The following is a 6,536-nucleotide window of genomic DNA, read 5'->3' as shown; positions in this document are numbered from 1 at the left end:
TCTATATATTATCATTTATTCATCTTTGGCGTATCATAGGCAGTTGCAACCTGGTGGTGCCTATCCCTCTCCAGGCTGTAGACCACAGTCGATATCCATATTACCATATGGCTCGCCCTGGTCTCGAACACGTGGCAGCCGAGTCTATCTTGGAACCCTCCATCCTGACCGTTGACTTCAACTTGGAAAACTTCTGCCCTGCGATGCCATGTTACTACCAACCTATTTCTCCCATAAGTAGGAAGACTCGTGGGGGCGGGAGTGTCTTAAATCTTCCATTTCAAGTTTTTTTCTCACTACCTATCCAGTCTCAGCAAGTTCTTAACGCTGAGCGACAAGCGAGGTAGCTTTTGGTACCATTTTTAAAAATCTTAAGATGGCTCGGCCTGGGTCTGAACCCCTAGACCTCTTGCGTACTAGTGTCGACGCTCTAACCACTAGACCACTATACATTTGATAATTAAATTATTTGTTATGTTTTACAAAACGTATTGGTTTTGCTTCTTTCTGGTACTTACTTTAAAGTCCTAACAAAACCCCTTAGAGAGTTTAAAAGTACTTTTTTATCCTTCAAGAGGTCGTAATTCATCAGTACAGGTTGAAAAAGCATAGCCGCAACCATAATTTCAGTGTACATGTATAAGTTGAAACGCCTACAGTGAGCAGCTATATATGCTGTTGTTACTATCTTTATATATCAAGGTTAATGACTTTCGCTGTAATTTTATTTGCTGCATGAACGTTGTATAACTTGATCTGCTTATCCTGTCATAATTCTGTGTCAAGCTGTTCGCATTTGGGCTCTTCTTACACTGGAAATTATAACAGTTTATTATCCTCTCAGACCATCTCGACAATGGCAAATTTCAGTACATGTTTGTGATCGTAAATACATAACTGATTTAATGTTCGCAATACCAAGAACTCAAAGCAAAAAACAACACCGGACATAACTGAACTTTGAACTTTGTTTGAAATCTGTTTCAGGCTCGTTATGTTATGGATGTAAGATGAAACATGAAGAACTGAACTGACTTGAAACTCGCATGGGTTGAGTACAGTTACACCTGGACTGATCCTAATAATCCAAAATCTTCAGTGTTGGACTGACTGGTTTAATGTAATTATTCACACTGTGATGTTCTTCCTCAAAATACTGAATGTGCAGCTGTCCACTTAATATTACCTTACAAAAATATACGTCACTAACAGTTCACGAAAACGAGGCTAAAATACAAATTTGAAACACGACATAATTAACATATGATAATATTTCTGATTTTAAAAAAAAAAAATTTTAAATATTGATTGAAACCTTCTAGAGAAATTTGTGCATGTCTTCCATTTTGTTTCGTTATTTGAGTAGGACTGACTTCTGCATTTCCTATCTACTTATAATCCAAACTGCTCCCGCTGTGGTGCTTTCACTTCCCTCGAAACACCACAAGCTAAAATCTGCACTTTCTTGCAAAAACGCCTACTTTGTTTAAACCTGATTTTATACAGAATTTGCAATAGTCAAGGATAAAATATAAAATTGAGACATTGAGGTTGCATGTGTGTAGCGCAGTTACATTCAACGTATAAAAGAGTGAAATAACATTTCTATTTATTAAAATTATTAAAGCTTTGTTGTCCAAATTAAGAATGTATGGTACGTGACTCTTTTATATTCATTTGTCATTTATTTATTCGCCAATTCAATTTAAACAAGCTAGGTACCCACTACTATGAACATATTGTTCCCTTGTGTTATTCATACATTATGCACTCGTGCATTAAAAAAAAATCGACAAAAGACATGTGATCAGTATTATACTTTCTTTTGGTTTGTCCTAATTTGTATTTCATGGTCATACTTATTTATACATCGTTCCGGAAATCGATGTAACCATATAAAAGGAGACAATCATTTTGCTGAATTTTCGAGCTTCTGATACTTTCCAAATATATGCTTCCCTATATACATGTAAGTGCTATTCAATCTACACCACCACATAAAAAAGAAGACATGCCACGCATCAGTAGGACTGACAATGACATAAACTAGATGACATAAAGCATCACACCGTGATTGATGTTTTATATATACTAGTTTCATATGAATTCCCAAAGTTTTGGTCCAGGGATGGAGGTTGGCTGTTTATCGTAATATGTGTTCTCTAACATCTAGCCGAGAAACGAAGGTTGGTATCGTAAAGATCAACAGCGATTCGAGTTTTCATGGTAAGTTGCCGTAGAAGAAGCTTACACTAGAATTCATTTCCATCAAATCATTAATAAAGCAATAAAGGTTTAGACCTATCTGTGATTGTCATTCAATATTTTCCAGTGCGAAAGAGGGTGTCCTATTTCCGGGTTTTGTTTGCAAATATCACTTGACGAGATTTAGATATCCCCCCTTCTACTTACCGATTAATTTAAAATTAAAAGCAAACATTACCGCGTAATGCTCTGGTGTATTTTCTTGTATGCTGTACAGAGCTAATAGAACTTAGTGCATGGATAAATACAGTATTTATGGATTTATGAAATAGCGCTGTTCATGTTCTTGCATGTTAGAGTATTGAACGAGGATAATTGAGTCGTATCTTGTTCAATTGTGTCTCTTTCTTAACATCCTGGTCATTGATAGATACGCTATATTTGGATAAACATTTTTCGCTTGATGAATCCAGAATGCCCGAAGATTTGCAGAAAGGTTGTGTGACCTACTTCCCTACTAACCCTCAATACTGTTTGGTGTCCCTGGGGTGACCGAGTGGTCATAGGCTCTCGCTTGTAAAGTTCACCGTACCATTCACCTCTGTACGCGTGGGTTCGAGTGTTCAACCAAATATTTGACAAAGTTAAGTAATTGCTTCCCGTGAATTGGTGGTTCTTCCCGGGGTTTTCCCGGATTTTTCCTACACCAAAAATACTGGCAGCCATGTATAGCAGATCATTTGCTGAATAATGGTGTTAAAACCAATAACGTCCTCTGTAGTGTTTGTCTTGCCCGTGTTAGCAGGGGTAATTTTTAACACTGATGAATTATTTTTTCAAAATCAATCATGTAACTTAACCATCACTGTTTGCAGGCGAAATTGCATTGTGGGAGAACCATACCATATATAGATATGTGATAAAAACATGATTCAATCCATAAAACGTCACAAATATTCGTACTTATATTTGTGTTTCCCTTATATAATCTTAACAACACTATCCACCACCTTCGGGGTTGCATCTACGATCCGAAACCTTTGTTACATTCATTCGTTCATTCTGGTTAGACGGTATTCAAATGTGAGCAGTCTCCATTATTTGGTGTAGATGGAGTCAGGATTATGAGAAAAGCCTATTAACAATCGACAAACCGAGACACGGACGGATGAACATTAGTGATCACAATTATAGCAGAGCTGCAATACTGCAGTTATACATATTTTTTATTAAATTCAAGGTGAACAAAGACGCAGATAAAAACAGCTGTTTTATTTGACCTACGAGAATCTTTGACCTGACTATGAGTCAACTGGGTCTCGAGTTCAGATTATTGCCCGATCGTGGTACACCCCGAGTCGATAGCAAAGTGATAAACAATTGTCCGATAATAGTATTGTAATTTATACTCTACCCTCACCCGACCCAACTCATTATATATATGGTACCAAGATAGTATACATGCTCGTGTCGCATCAATAAACTAATACCAGCGCTGGGTTCATTTCGAAAAAAAAGAAAAACTTAACATGTGTAGGTGTAGTGTCCTTAAATGTCATTAAAACTGCTTAACCTTATTGTGTCTCCATCCTCCAATTGTTTTAACATGGGATAGCTGATTTTTATTATGCATGAACCTTACATAAATTATTGTAAGTTATAGTTACTTTTGAAATTTTCTTTTACTTTAGTGACGATTACAATTATATTTTTGAGCAGATTATTTGTTTTAATTAGATAACTTGTTACACTTGTGAGCAAACATGTATACAATAAATATTATTCATTTATAATTAGAAGTGTTCTGATCTTTTTACAAGAAAAGTGAAAGACACCTAATTCAATTTTGTTTTTCCTTGTATTTCAATATTTTCCCTGCTCGAAACAGTTGATATCATTCATGTATGTACATCAAACAGTTCTTGGAAATGTTTATTGAAAGTTTATGAGGATGTAATGTAAAATTATAATGATTACAAATCAATTTTTAGCGTTAAAACAATATGCAATTATACTGTGCTTGTATATTTTATAATTACACAATACTTGTGAATCCTAGCCTCAAATGTGTGAAGGTGATTACTACTCGGATCTAAGGTTACAGGTTATCCGAAGATGTCTTCAAGAGGAAGGCAGCTAATCTGCCATATAGTGCAAAACTTGACCTAAACAGATACATTAGTCAAAAGGCACCCGTCGCAGATTCCACTGGAACACGTAGCATAACTATATCCATTTGATGTCATGTACTGGTCGACACAGATCTCCAATATATACCAAGCATGGGCTTCTTTGGCAAGAAAGTTCGTGTGTATTCAGTACACGTATGTTGCTAATGAAATAATCTTGAGGATAATTCAGTATTATCATGTTGACTTCTGTCTGTTTCTTAATATTCTGGTCATTTATAGAGACGCTATAATTGGATAAACATACATCGCTTGATGAATCCAGAATATTCAAAGATTTACGGAAGTATTTGGGGGCACCGGGTAACCTTGTGGTCTAACGCGTTCACTCGTACAGTTCACCAACATTTCACCTTTGTACGCGTGGCTTTGAGTCTCGATTCGACCAACGTGGGTATGTTATATAGCTTAGCAGTAGCTTGTCCTGAGTCGGTGGTTCTTGTCGGAGTTTTCCCTGATTTTTCCTCCACCGATCATGCGCTGAGAAGTGGGTTTAAGACCCAAAATGTACAAATCGTAGTAGTGTTTGTCTCGACTGTGTGAGCATACGTCGTTGTTAACGATCTGATGATTTGGTTTTTAAAAATCTTATAACATAAGCATCGCTGTTTGCAGGCTTTTAAAATAGCATTGGGAGTGGGGAGACCATACCATACATGGATATGCACTCAAACTTGACTTACAAAAAGCACATCACAAACATTTGTTTTTCTACTTTTGTTTCATCCCTATATGTTTAAGCACATTATCAACCACCTTGAGGCTGCATCCACGATCCGACACCTTCGTTTAGTTATGTTGACTCATTCTGGTGAAACGTTGTACCCTATATGATCAAATAATTGGTCTAGACGGAGTAAGCGTTCTAAGGAAAAACCCAACAAAGACATGCTGACACACGGGCGAACGGACATGAGTGATCACAACTCTAGCATATCTGCAATATTGCAGATATCTTCTTATTATTAATTTCAAGGTGAACAAAGATACACGTAAAAACAGCTGTATTATTTGACCCGACTACGAGTATATTGTCAACTGGTTCTCGATTTAAGATAATGCCGGTCATGGAACGCCTGGAGTCGATAACAAAGTGGTAAACAACTGTCCCGTAATAGTGTTGTAATTTATTCTCAACCTCCACCGACCCAACCCTAAATAGATATGTTACAAGATTGTATACTTGCTCATGTTACATCAATAAACAAATACCAGCGCTGGGTTCTTTTCGGAACAAAAAAGACTGACAAAAATGCAGATATAAAATGTTTGAATGTCATTAAAGCTCTGTAAAGGTTTACAGTCAAAACGTACCCAAACTGAAACGTACCCGAGTCAAAACGTACCCAAACCGAAACGTACCCAAGTCAAAACGTACCCAAACCGAAACGTAACCAAGTCAAAACGTACCCAAACCGAAACGAAACCAAGTCAAAACGTACTCAAGTCAAAACGTACCGAAATTAAAAGACGACCCACACTGGCTTTACATAAAGACATAGTTTTACTTTATTGTGTTTCAGATGAGAGTGACCGGGCCGATGAGCTATGGAAATCGCCAGACGCAACGAAGCTATCTTATCTTATGACCTAGCTGCAATGCACATAAAAAATACGTCTTTAAGTTAAGAATATCGTTTGAATATATTTATGTTGTTTTCCCATGGAAAACATTCTACCAGCTGATCTAAACCATGCTTGATCACTGCTTCATGTGTTTTAACCAGTACTCAAATGCACACGTTTCATCCAATTATTAGCGCCAGTTTTGAACATTAATTCGATATTCTACTTCGCAATAAAAAACAGATATGTTTACATCTGAAGACCACGAACTTCTGTTGACTTTTTATTATTTCCATTTCATATTTTGTTTTATTTTCATTTGCGTTCCATTTTTCCATTTCGTATTTTGTTTTATTTCGATTGCGTTCCATTTTTCCATTTCGTAGTTTGTTTTATTTTCATTTGCGTTCCATTTTTCCATTGCGTATTTAAGTCATACCACCTTGAATCATCAGTAGTACTTTACTTCTTTTTGTTAAATACTATTGATTTAAAAGAGTAATATCACATATTTAGCTGCATTAAAATCTGTGTATTCCTACAAACTTTTAAATTAATCAGATCCCCTGAACTTGA

At 36.3% G+C, this 6,536-nt stretch overlaps 1 long non-coding RNA gene across 1 annotated transcript; it reads left to right on the top strand.

Moving 5' to 3' along the window:
• The first annotated feature begins 1,828 nt into the window (after positions 1 to 1,828).
• LOC149781840 (uncharacterized) lies at positions 1,829 to 6,229 on the top strand. Its single transcript, XR_016414531.1, has 2 exons — positions 1,829 to 2,226; positions 5,918 to 6,229. It is a non-coding gene; the product is annotated as an uncharacterized LOC149781840 (long non-coding RNA).
• The last annotated feature ends 307 nt before the right edge of the window (positions 6,230 to 6,536 follow it).

The sequence above is a fragment of the Sinohyriopsis cumingii genome, chromosome 15 (genome assembly GCF_028554795.1).
Source record: "Sinohyriopsis cumingii isolate HCF-2022 chromosome 15, ASM2855479v2, whole genome shotgun sequence".
NCBI lineage: Eukaryota > Metazoa > Mollusca > Bivalvia > Unionida > Unionidae > Sinohyriopsis > Sinohyriopsis cumingii.
Note: the sequence above shows the minus strand (reverse complement) of the source record. Positions and strands in the feature narration are given on the sequence as shown.